We start from the raw sequence: 13,792 nt of genomic DNA, 5'->3' as shown, positions 1-13,792 counted from the left end.
TCGCACTCAGCACGCGCCACCCAAAAATGGTTAGAAAATGAGGTTCCTCGCTTCATTTCCTGCGCACAATGGATACCAAAATCTGCGGATACCAATCCGTTGGACTATTGTGTCTGGAGTATCTTGGAAAGTAAGGTTGGCACTAAAAAATACCAAAGTGTCGATCACCTCAAGCAAGCACTTCGCCAGAAATGGGCCAAATTACAAGAAGCAACATTACAGAGCAACATTCGGGCAGCGTGCCATAATTCGTGCCAAAGGTGACCAATTCGAACAAATCTAAAGTTATTCTAAAATTTCATGCTATTTCCGATATTTTTTGCTTTCATTCAATATAATTAAAAAAATGTAAAAATTGTGGCGCTTGACTTTGTTCCAGTTTTTTTATCTCTGAAGACCGATTCTCGATTATTTCAATATACAGTTAAATAATCGAGAATCTGTCTTCACAACCGACTGATAATTTCTAACTGTTTTTTTTTTTTTTTTTGTAATTTTAGAGTATCCTTCTAGGCTCTCCCTAAAATGTTAAAAGTCGCATCACTTAATTCTCTCCCTAAAATTTTAAAAGTCGCACCACTTAATTCAAAAATTTACAAAACTATGCACATGAATTCTCCACTGCGTATACTTAACAACATTACTCATACGCCAAATTGGCCATAACAGCTTAAATGTTTTACTTCTCCCTTTGGTGTCCTCATCTTAACTGCCAAACGGCCCACTGTCCCGCCATAAAGACAATAAAACTTAACAAGCCAAAGACGACGACGAGGGCGAGGGCGAGGATGAAGACGAAGACGAAGAAAAGAACTATTGAAGTTGATGTATGGCATTTGAAAGAATATTCAAGTACCACTACCACATACAGTGAAGTATGTCATGTAAAGGAATTTCTCTGCTCTCTGTGTATGTGTGTGTGTGTGTGTGTATGACTTGGTGTTGAAAAGTTTTTAATGGCCATATAGTTGTAGTTGTTGCTGCTGTTGTAAATTTTCCCCAGGAATAATGTGTCTATAATTTTAACGGTATAGAAAGAACCATTTGCATAACAGATGCCAGAACATTGCCTGTTGTCTCAATATGAAAATCGACATGCAGACACACTCACTCGCACACACACACTTCCATCTACCATTCATCCACATTCAATGCCGGAGGCGTCTACAACTAACAGAACTGATGTTTCAACTATCAGAGTTCTAGAGTAATTAACACAATGAACAGCGGTACTTTCTTTCCTTGGGGTATATGAGTGTGTGTGTGTGGGTGTGCCAGCATGTGTGTGTGGGTGTGTCTGTTGTAAGTTTTTCGAAGAAAAGAAAAGTCATTTGGTCAGGATGTGTGTGTGTCTGCCTTGGAGGAAGAGCACTGGGGGAGTGAAATTTGATTGTGTACCTGGAATGTGTGGGAACATAATAGTATTACGGTCCCTTGTCGTTGCCGTAGTTTGTCGTAATTTAATTGCAATTAAAAGTATTAAAAACATATTAAGAAGTTATTATAAATCCTTGACAAGCAATGAAAGAGAGTCCGGGAGAGATTGCAAGAGAGAGAGCGGACCTGAACAAGAGTGCCGGTTTATGTTTCGTTTCCCTTAATTAAAATTAGCCTACATGAGGAACATTTATTATTAATGTTTTGCATGGCATGTTCGGCAAACTCACACACACACACATGTACACATACGCACACACACATATATGCCCATACAAAATCTGGCCTGGTACTAGCTATAACATCAAAGGCTTAAATATTTATGGATGTGTGTGTGCGTGTGCCTGAGTTCCTAAATCAAATGTCTACAAATTCGTAAAATATCCATAGAGGAGGCGTCATATTTATGGAAAATCTTTTCCGTTTTTCTTCATCTTCTTCTTCATCTTTTTCAGAAGTGCTCAAGCGTTCAACTCCTAATAGCTTACAAGTCATGTTTTTGTTGTTAATACAAATTCATGTCACCATTTAAAGGATTACAGGCACAAAATTTTGACAAATTATATTCTATTAGTCAATGAAAAGTCAATGTTTGTGCAACATGAATATATGATCATGTCACAGATGTCATATCGGCAAGGAAAAATCTGTTCTTGATGAGATGTCATCATAGCAAGACATTGTCAAGAAAGACGAAGAAGAAGAGCAGGAGGAGTAGGAGGAAAGGGAATATCTAAGGTTATTTGTTAAATTAATTTCAATTGCCAGTTGTTGAAAAGTTCAAAACTTAATAATCATTATGACATTTTACTTTAGCCATAGCCATGCGTATACATGGTGTCAGAAAGTATACGCAACATATTACACTTTGGGATGTCTAGGCGTATACGTGGTGTCATAACGTATACGCACCATAGAGTGACATGGAAAAAATTTAAACAAGAGAAACAAGTGAAAAAGCAGTAAGTTCAGGACTGGGCCGAACTTTGAATACCCTCCACCATTTGGAAATTTTCAAAAAATAAAATCCGTTAAAAATTCTGTTAAAATTATAAAAATACCGCATATAGCCGTTATATTGGGGTCCATACGACGTGGTCGTAAATAGGCATTGGTTGTTATAAGCCATTAACAAATTATAAACGGTGAATAATGTAGCATCGTCAAAATACCGTATATAGGGAGGTACCGTTATATCGGAGCTATACGAAAACCTGGACATGCATAGACAATTTTCTGTCACAGGCTGCAGCATCCATTACGAACTTCAAATACGACATCTCAAACAATTTCGGTGAGTATTGTACCTAAAATTGTCAAAATACCGAATATTGGGAGGTACCGTTATATGGGGGCTATACGAAGACCTGAACATGCATAGATAATTTTCTTTCACAGACTGTAGTTCCCATTGCGAACTCTAAATACGTAATTTGGAACTACTCCGGTGAATAATGACGCTAAAATCATTAAAAAACCGAATATTGGGAGGTACCGTTATATGGGGACTATACGAAGACGTGGAACTGCCCAGACAATTTTCTGTCCTAGGTTGTAGTATCTATTTCGAACTTCAAATACCAAATTTGAAACAATTCCGGTGAATAAATTCGCTAAAATCATCAAAATACCGAATATTGGGAGATACCGTTATATGGGGACTTTACGAAGAGGTGGACCTGCACAGACAATTTTCTGTCTTAGGCTGTAGTATCCATTTCGAACTTCAAATACCAAATTTGAAACAATTTCGGTGAATAATGTCGCTAAAATCATCAAAATACCGAATATCGGGAGGTACCGTTATATGGGGCTATATGAAAACGTGGACCTACATGGCCCATTTACGAACTTAACCTGCCTACTGGAAAAATAAACATGTGTGCAAAATTTTAGCCTTCTATCTCAATTTGTTCGAAAGATAGCGTGATTGCAACAGACAGACGGACAAACAGATGGACATCGCTAAATCGACTTAGAATTTTACGCTGATCAAGAATATATTTATACGTCGTTGGGTCTGACATGAGTATTTCGAGGAGTTACAAACGGAATTACAAAGTTAATACACCCTCCATAGAATGGTAGAGGCTATAAACACCAATAAAACCCAATAAGGAAAAGTCAAAAGTCGGTCGAAGCCGACTATATGATACCCTACACCACTATGCGTATTTAGTAGAGCTCCCGTAACAAAAGAATCTAATTGAAGTAGATTATACTACCCTGCAATCTTTGGCTTTAGAGCAGTTGTAATTTGGTTTCAGAGGGAACTAATATATGGGAGGCATATCCAATTCTGAATCCGAATATATTAAAAACAGATAATATCGCAGCCGAGTTCCTCCAAATGGAAACGTGCGTTCGAAATTCACTCCCTTTGGGCTCATATTAGACATTAGTTGAACAATGAATCTGAAATCGTAACAAGGATATACATGGGAGCTATATCCTAATTTGAACCGATCTTGATACATTTTGACAGAGGTATTTTCGAGCTCCATAAGTTATCTGGTACCAAATGTCATTTTTGTAGAGTGCATATTACGAATTTGAGAAACTAAAACTCCAAATCGGATGAAACATATATGTGGGAGCTGAAGCTGCATCTGAACCTTGCTTCTAGACTGAAATCGGTCGAATGTGCAAAAAAATTCAAGTAATTTGGACTGATATTGGCCATTTAGTCATAATTACCCCCAAATCGGTTTAAGATATATATGGGAGCTATATTTAAATCTGAATCGATTTTATTAAAATTTGGCAGAGGTATTTCTGGGCTGTATCTGATATCTGGTACCAAATATCATTCTTGTGGGGTGCATATTACGAATGTGAGGGACTTAAACTCCAAATCGTATGAAACATATGTGTGGGAGCTAAAGCTATATCTGAGCCGATTTTCACCAAATTTGGTGTACTTACTTCTAGACTGAAATCGGTCGGATGCGCCAAAAATTCAGGTAATTTTGACTGATATTGGCCATTTGGTGTACAATTAACCCGAAATTGGTTAAAAATATATATGGGAACTATATCCAAATCTGGATCGATCTTGATAAAATTCGGCAGAGGTACTTCTGGAGTGTATCTGATAGCTGGGACAAAATATCAATCTTGTGGAGTGCATATTACGAATGTGAGAACTTAAACAGAAGGGATGACACATATATGTGGGAGCTATAGCTATATCTGAACCGATCTTCTCAAAATTTGGTGCACTTGTTTCTAGACTAAATTCGGTCGGTCAGATGTGCCAAAATTCGGGGCATTTAAACTGATATTGGCCATTTGGTGCATAATTAACCCGAAATCGGTTAAAGATATATATGGGAGCTATATCTAAATCTGATCCGATCATCACCAATTTTAATAGGGTTTGTCCTTGGGTCAAACAAATATTGATTGGAAAATTTCATCTCAATCGGATAATAAATGCGACCTGCTTTTTGTTCACTAAAATATATGGACGGACAGACATGCATAAATCGACTCAGAAAGTGGGTCTATCTCGCTTTCTTCTCCATGTTACAAATAAATACACAAAGACAAAATACCCTTACCACTATGTGTTGTAGGGTATAAAAAGCGATTGAATCATTTGAAATATTTCTTGTAATCTGATGGAGACGGTATACGGCGGTTCAGAATCCTAGTTTTTCCGACCAAATTTCCAATTTGTTTCGTCACCGATTTCTTATTTCTATGTGGAATTTGAGCGCGTTAGACGTCAAGAAAAATATTTGTCTCTAATTTCGACAAATATGCCAATGTAGTGCCATAATCTATACGCAACGTATTGTACTTTGGAATATCCCTGTGTACATCCTTGCGTATACATAATGTCATAAATTATACGCACCGTGGTGTGACGTGTTCGAAGTGGAATGAGGAAAATCTTTGTAAAACCATTGAAAAATGGATGTGGTTCCATCCAATTTTTCTGTCCATAACTATTTCAAAACGTCCTCATATGTAAACCCTGGAAACCAACAGTGATCTCAATATCAAATTTCAGAATTTTACCTCTATCCCTTCACCTAATACCAAATTAGAGAGATTTAGTAATAATCTACATATCTCCATCCTAGACACTAACAGTGACCGACAATTTACCGTACCATTTAGTCATTTTCAAGCAGTTATAATACGGATTTGCAAAACCACCACCTGATACCAACGGATGCCTCAATATCAAATTTCGGGATTCCAGCTCTATACATTCACTCAATACCAAATTTAGTACAATTTCAATCACCATCTGTTAACCCAATGCCAAATGGTGCCAAACATAGTGCTATTTAGTACTTTTCATGCACTTGTAGTGCACATTTCCAAAACAAGCTCTTTATCACAAACCTGCCACCAACAGAGATCCCAATGCCAACATTTCAAAATTCCAGCTTCATCATGGGTTCTAGTCCGGTGGCAAAAACATTGAATATTTAGTTCCACGTTTTCCATGTATAACTATACCCACCGATATTCGGTATAGTCACATTTACCCTCATAATTGTTTAAAATTTGGTATTTTAGAAGATTTGATAGATGACAATCCTTGAAGTATAAAATTGCCTATAGAGGTTCCCGTTTTGGTATGGCCCCATATAACGGCCTCACTGCATTATGCAAACGGTCTTACTGGTATATGAAGTTTAAAGTGAACCACGCTTAAATTCAGAGACTTTAATATAAACAAGGAAAAAAGCAATATGTTCGGCCGGGCCGAACTTTGAATACCCTCCACCATTTAAGATGAATTACGAAAATTAAAAAAAAATACAATCCATTAAAAATTCTGTTAAAATTTTAAAAGTATCGAAAATCGGAAGGTCCCGATATATGGGGGATATACGATATTGTGGACCCATATAGACAATTCTATTTCAGGGGATAAAGTACTCACACGGAACTATTTGTGTGAATTTTCAGACAATTCCGTTGAAAGCTGTGGCTTAAATCATCAAATTACCGAATATTGAGGGATACCGTTGCATGGAGGATAGACGATATCGTGAACCTATATAGATAATTTTGTTCCAGGGGATAAAGTACTTACAAGGTACTCCTTGTGTGGATTTTCAGACAATTCCGTTGAAAAATATAGCCATACTTTGGAATACGAATTCTGTTCGAAATTTTGTATCACTTAGTACAGTTCGCACTTATTTCCATTTCCAAAACCACCTTCAAATATCAAATTTACTTTTCTAAACTTGATTCTTATAGTCAATTTCAGTTCTCTCCATTTTTAGCTCTATCCGTCCACTTAATACCAAATGGTACCATTTGCAAAAGTTAAGTACAATTTTGGAAATGTTCGTAACCTTAAAGTTCGAATTTCCAAAAACCCTTTGATACATCTATACTGTACTCCATCAGGGACTTTCATTCCAAATTTCGGAATTCTAGCTCTTTCCGTCTGACCAATACAAAGGATTCAAGTTCTTGTACATTTTTTTATACCCTCAGCCATATGGCTACAGAAGGTATATATCATTTGATGCGGCCAAAACGTGCCTAGTCGAAATAACGGTTTTAGACCCTAGGTCTCTTTGGACCAAATCCGTTTCAGAACATTTGGAGTCGATCTAGCGATGTCCGTCCGTCTGGCTGGCTGGTGCGCACGATAACTCTCGAAGGGAGTATCCGATTTGGTCCAAATTGGCTACATCGCAATATTTTTGTAAAACTTAGACCGAGTTCGGAGATGGGCAATATTGGTCCACTCATTCGGGTACCTCCCCCACAAAAGGACGAAATTTTCAAAAAAAAATATTTTTTGCACAGAAAGAGAAAGGATAATCCGAATTTGCTCCAATTTTGCCATTCCTAATATTTGGGTCAGTGCTAGGTCAGGTGTGAAAATGGACAATATCGGTTCACACCATCAAGTACTTTCCCCACAAATGGTCAAAATTTTGAATAATTACAATCTCATTAAATGTGATGTAAAAGTCCGATTGTCTTTAAATTTCACACATCTGGTGTGAAGGGGGAATACATCGCTCCACTCCTCCTGGTACCTCCCCCACAAAATATTAAAATTTTGAGTACTCATGAAGCTCATAAAACGCCAAATTAACATCCGATTCCATTTAGACTTGGCACATCTGTCGAAATATTTATATCATATTTTTGGGTCCGATAGGAAATGGGCAATATTGGTCCAGACCTTCGGGACCTGCTCCATAGAGGTTCAGACGTTTGATTAAATTTAACACTAGTCAAAATATATTTAAATAATCGAACATAGGCTGAGGGTATATATTTGGCGGCAATACCGACTGATACTTTTTAACTTGTTCTTTTTACTTTTTAGTACAAATTTCCAAAAACCCAGCCTTAAATAAAATTCACCGTCCAGATCGCCTGCGAAGAGACTCTCCAGTTCGTCTATAGGGAGACAGAGACGCTTTTCCTACGACTCGTTCTGGCTCGTCTTTTTAAACCCCTTACCACACTTTGGGGAAGATCCGGTTAAGCTCGTCAATTAAGGATCCTTTCTGCTTCCTCCCTTGTCAAAATTTAAAATCCTCAGCCAGTCTTTTCCTTTAGTTTCCCCCCCCCCCCCCCCTGATATTTCTAACAAATGTCCATCATTGATGGACATACCTGGACATCTGGCACACGTGTCCATTTCTGAGGCAAGAACACATTACCACACATTTCAATGTGTTGGTGCGTGTAGGTGTAGTTGTATTTTGTTGTTGTGATTTTTCTGTTTTAATTTTCTACGTCTTCTTCATCATCGTCATCTTTCACTCATCATTTGTGAAGAGAAATCGGTTTAAAGGATAAGAAGTATATAAGTTTTTGTTTGTTTTTTTTTTTCTTCTTCTGCTTCTGCTTCATGTTTCTTTTAACAAAAAAAAAAAAATAGAAATAACAACAACAACAACGAGAGTAGAAATTGTTTCAGTTTTAAAGACAAAACTCAAACACTCAGAAGCATAAAAGGTGCTTTAATTGTGGATGATTTCTGAAGCAATGCGTCTGATGGCTTGTCATGATGTTTTTGTTTCTTGTATTTTTTTCTGTTTTTGTTGTTGTTGCTTGAGCAAGAACAACTCTGCAAAATGTTGAAAACCATAGTTGGTGTTGTTGTTGCTGCTCTGAGTTGTTTCAAATATCCAGCTATATTAAATATTTTCAAGGCATCTTTAACTCTTGAAAATGTTGCTTCAACTGGTAAGGATGTGTGTGTGTGAATGGATGCATGTACAATACTACTATAATAAATGTGTGTGTGTGTGTGCTACACACATGCTTATATTTGAGGTTGTGCTTTGCGTATGAATACAAATCTGCCTGAGTATAAATAGCGTATGACTGGGTATACATGTGTGTGTTGGCGTGTGTGTTGGCGTGTGTGTGTGTATGTTTCCTTTATGAGGCTTAATACCACAACAATATTCTTATGAAAAAGTCATCTTCTTGGTAAAAGATTTTCACCATCGCTCTTTACATGTCCCCCCTACATATATCCAACTCTCCTCAAGTCCACATCCTTTTATATGGGAAAACTTTATATGACATCTACTCTAGAACTAGTCGTGCATGGAAAATTCTTTTAAATCTTTTCCCTTGAAAAAACCAAATGTGTGACATGAGAAGCAAACATCATTCGGCCGGGATAGGCGGCAGGGGAGACTGCCTTCATGGAGCTTAAAGACTCAGTTTTATAGATGAACTGAGTGACACCATTATAGATGAGCCGGAAAGAGGTTCTATATACCTGCGGGAGAGATATTGTAAAATACGGACTAAAGACAGTCCCTATAGATGAAATGGAGAGAATCTCTATGGACGAACGGGTGAGAGTCTCTACAGACAACCAGAGCGAGTTTCTACAGGGTGAGATGAAAAATCGGGGGAGCTCGGGGTAAAGCCATTGAAATTCCAAAAAGTGCAAGAACTTACACCGCAACAGAAAGAAAATAGACTTAAAAGCTTCGCTTGGCCGAAAGTGGTGAACTGCCGAATTTGGTTTTCTCCGATGAGAAAACATTCGTTGGCCAGCAGAACTCAAGCGCCGGCAATGGTGATGGTTAGGGCCGCCATAACAGCCGATGGTCATTCTCCGCTTGTATTAATCTATCGTGGCATCAGAATAAATGCCGAATATTATCGCGAAAATATTCTGGAAATTATTCCAGAATTTGATGCTATTTCCGACAAATACTGCTGGGGGTCTTTATAGGTGATCTGTTACGAGCCTTTATTATCGAGCTCCATGAAGTCTCTTTGGACGACAAGAAGGGACTGTAGACGACCAGCAAGGAGTATCTATAGAGCTGCTGGAAGTTTCTATAGACGAGCTTCTGGGAGTCGCTATAGACGAGCTGCTTGGAGTCTCTTTAGACGAGTAGAGGCTCGAGTCTCTCTAGACGAGTAGAGGCTCGAGTCTCTCTAGACGAGTAGAGGCTCGAGTCTCTCTAGACGAGTAGAGGCTCGAGTCTCTCTAGACGAGTAGAGGCTCGTGTCTCTCTAGACGAGTAGAGGCTCGAGTCTCTCTAGACGAGTAGAGGCTCGAGTCTCTCTAGACGAGTAGAGGCTCGAGTCTCTCTAGACGAGTAGAGGCTCGAGTCTCTCTAGACGAGTAGAGGCTCGAGTCTCTCTAGACAAGTAGAGGCTCGAGTCTCTCTAGACGAGTAGAGGCTCGAGTCTCTATAGACGAGTAAGGGGTCGAGTCTCTTTAGATGAACAAAGCGAGTCGCTATAAACGAACAGAAGGGAGTCTCTATAGACGAGCAGAGGAGGGAGTCTCTATAGACGAGCAGAGGAGGGAGTCTCTATAGACGAGCAGAGGAGGGAGTATCTATAGACGAGCAGAGGAGGGAGTCTCTATATAGTAGGGCAAAAAAGCGAGTCTCCATAGACGAGCAGAGAAGGGAGTCTCTATAGACGAGTAGAGTCTCTATAGACGAGTAAGGGGTCGAGTCGCTATAGACGAACAGTGGCGAGTCGCTATAGACGAACAGAGGCGAGTCGCTATAGACGAACAGAAGGGAGTCTCTATAGACGAGCAGAGGAGGGAGTCTCTATAGACGAGCAGAGGAGGGAGTCTCTATAGACGAGCTGACGGAGCATGTATAGACGAGCAGGAATATGGAAGAACTGAAAGGACTCTCTATAAACAAGCATAAGTAGTTATAAATATGCACTTTTACGAATATTTTTTCAAGGACTTTTAAGGCTAAAGGACTTCCAAGGCCATAATCAGGTTTAAAAAAAAAAGAATTGCCAAGGCTATGGATGTAGATTTTTAAATTACATATTTTTTCAAGGACTTCCAAGGTCATAAAAGTCGCTTTTTAGAGAATATTTATCAGGGGCTTTCAAGGCTATAAAATTGGATTTTTATAAAGTATTTTCACAAGCACTTCCATATATCAATTGAATTTTCATTCCAATTACCCTCAATGGCTATAAAATATACTTCTCTATGTCCTTACACAGAATAAGGACAACAGGAGTACTATGAATTCTATCCTCTTTCTTAGAGTTTACCTTGATTTCAGCTGGCTTATTTTCTTTTCTTTTGCATTGCTGTTGTTATTGTTTTTGTTTGCCTTGTATAACTATTAAAGATTTATACAAGTTTTTCATCCCAAATATGTGCCAAGATTTTCTTTTTTCCGAATTTTTTGTTAGCTTGCACTTTTTTGTTTCTTTTCTTTAAAGTTGTGAACAAATCCAGTGATTTATGAACAGGAATCAAATATCGCGCAACGAGGACGACGAGGACCATTTCTCTCGTTAAAAGTTTTTCAATAATGATGTCATTGCAGGAATTCGCAATGACAAAAACGGGGAGAGAACGCAACTGAAAACTGAAATGAAAAACTTTGTTTAAATAATGAATTGCAAAGCAAATCAGAGCAGAAATATTGTTTGCTTTCACGTGAAAAAAAAAAGAAAACATTTTCTTGTCAGCGAAAATCGCAAGGAAAATCTAAACAAAAGTAACAGTAAAGAAAACTGCAGTTGGTGATGAGCATAATCAACTATTTGTTGAGTACACATTGAACTTGAATTGGAAGGAAAAGTGTTCGCAATTCGTGAGTTTGAAAAAGAATGCAAAACAGAATTTTACAATGCGGAGACTTTAGAAAAAAAAACTTAAAAATTTCCCTTTGCTTGGTTTAAAAAAATTCTCCTTACAAATTCATGTTTATATCCTTGGAAGTCCTTGAAAAAAGTATTCTTTAAAAATCCATGTTTATAGCTTTTAGAAGTCCTTGAAAAAATATATATTCTGAAACTCCTTAAGAACATTTTTTTTTAAATCCATGTTTACAGCCTTGAATTTCCTTAAATTTAAAAATAAATCTTATTTCACAATCTCGTAAGCCTGCAAATCCTTGAAAAATATGCTTAAAAATAAACGCTTATATCGTTGGAAGTCCTTGATCCAATATTCTATAAAATTCAAGTTTTTTTCCCTCGGAAGTCATTGCAAGAAATGTTGAAAGTCCGCATTTCTAGTGGTGAATGTCCTTGAAAAACATTCTTTGAATCAAATAAGCAAATTTTGGATGTCCTTGCTAATGCTTTTGCAATATATAAACATCCAAACATGGAAGTACTGGTAAAATATCATATAAAAATCAAGATTTAAAGCCCTCGGAAGTCCTTGAAATTATATTCTCTAAAAATCCTCGTAGTAAGTCCTTGAAATTATTTGTTTCAAAAATCCACGTTGGTAGTCCTTGGAAAAATATTTTTTAAAAAAGAATTTAAAACTCCTCCTGCCCCCTTCTGGACTCCTACAGAGACGCCCTTCCGGTCTTCTGTAGGGACTTCCCTCTGGAAGTCTTCAGAGACTCTATCCTTGTCGTCTAAAGAGACTACCTCCTGTTCGTCTAGAGAGACGAGGCCTTCTTTCTCGTTTAAAATCCACGTATTGGAAGTCCTAAAAAAAATATGCTTGGGGATATTCAAAAAATTAAAAATTAAATATAAATATAACGGAAATCCTTGAAAAAAAATATTTAAAAATCCGCGGAATTCCTCGCAATAATTCAATTTAAAAATCCAGATTTATAACCTTTGTAGTCTTTGTGCAAATATTCTTTAAAAATATACGTTTACAGCCTTGGATCTCCTTTAAAAAAAAATAATTTTTAAAAAACTATTAACATTGTTTTTTAAAATCTTAGAATAGACTTAGACTTAGAAATCCTTGAAAAATTATAATTTGAAAGTTCACGTTTAAAGCCTTAAAAGCCACAATCAGCGCCTTGAAAGTCCTTGAAACCCTTCCTTTGAAATTCCATGTTTCCAGGCTTGAAAGTTCTATTTCAAAAAATTCATATTTATAACTCCTCAAGCTCGGATAGAGAGACTGCTTCCAGTTCGCCTATAGGGATTCCCTCCTGGTCGTCTATAGAAACTCCCTTCTTGTCGTCTATAGACACTACCTTCTGCTCGTCTATAGAGACTCCATTCTGCTCGTCTATAGAGACTCCCTTCTGCTCCTCTATAGAGACTCCCTTCTGGTCGTCTATAGAGACTCCCTTCTGGTCGTCTATAGAGACTCCCTTCTGGTCGTCTATAGAGACTCCCTTCTGGACGTCTATAGAGACTCCCTCCTGGTCGTCTATAGAGACTCCCTTCTGGTCGTCTATAGAGACTCCCTTCTGGTCGTCTATAGAGACTCTCTTCTGGTCGTCTATAGAGACTCCCTTCTGCTCCTCTATAGAGACTCTCTTCTGGTCGTCTATAGAGACTCTCTTCTGGTCGTCTATAGAGACTCTCTTCTGGTCGTCTATAAAGACTCCCTTCTGGTCGTCTATAAAGACTCCCTTCTGGTCGTCTATAGAGACTCCCTTCTTCACGTTTATAGCATCGGAAGCCTTGAAAAAATATTCTTTAAAGATTCTTGGATGTCCTTGAAAAAATGTTCTTAAAAACCCTTGGATGTCCTTTAAAAAATATTCTTTAAAAATTCCTGGATGTCCTTGAAAAAATATTCTTAAAAACCCTTGAAGGTCCTTTAAAAATTGTCTTTAAAAATCCACGTTTATAGCCTCGGAAGTCCTTGAAAAAGTAATCACTAAAAATCCTTGGAGGTCCCTTAAAAAATATTCTTTAGAAATCTGCGTTTATAGCCTTGGAAGTCTTTGAAAAAGTAATCACTAAAAATCCTTAGAGGTCCTTTAAAAATATTCTTTAAAAATCCACGTTTATAGCCTCGGAAGTCCTTGAAAAAATAATCACTAAAAATCCTTTGAGGTCCTTTAAAAAATATCATTTAAAAATCCACGTTTATAGCCTTGGAAGTCTTTGAAAAAGTAATCACTAAAAAACCTTGGAGGTCCTTTAAAAAATATTCTTTAGAAATCAACGT

The 13,792-nt window shown here is 37.5% G+C and overlaps 1 protein-coding gene across 1 annotated transcript in view; it reads right to left on the bottom strand.

Moving 5' to 3' along the window:
* LOC101900537 (uncharacterized) overlaps nt 1-13,792 on the bottom strand; it is a 223,396-nt gene that overhangs the window by 143,978 nt on the left and 65,626 nt on the right. The window lies entirely within an intron of this gene.

The sequence above is a fragment of the Musca domestica genome, unplaced genomic scaffold, assembly GCF_030504385.1.
Source record: "Musca domestica strain aabys unplaced genomic scaffold, Musca_domestica.polishedcontigs.V.1.1 16, whole genome shotgun sequence".
In the NCBI taxonomy this organism is placed as follows: domain Eukaryota; kingdom Metazoa; phylum Arthropoda; class Insecta; order Diptera; family Muscidae; genus Musca; species Musca domestica.
Note: the sequence above shows the minus strand (reverse complement) of the source record. Positions and strands in the feature narration are given on the sequence as shown.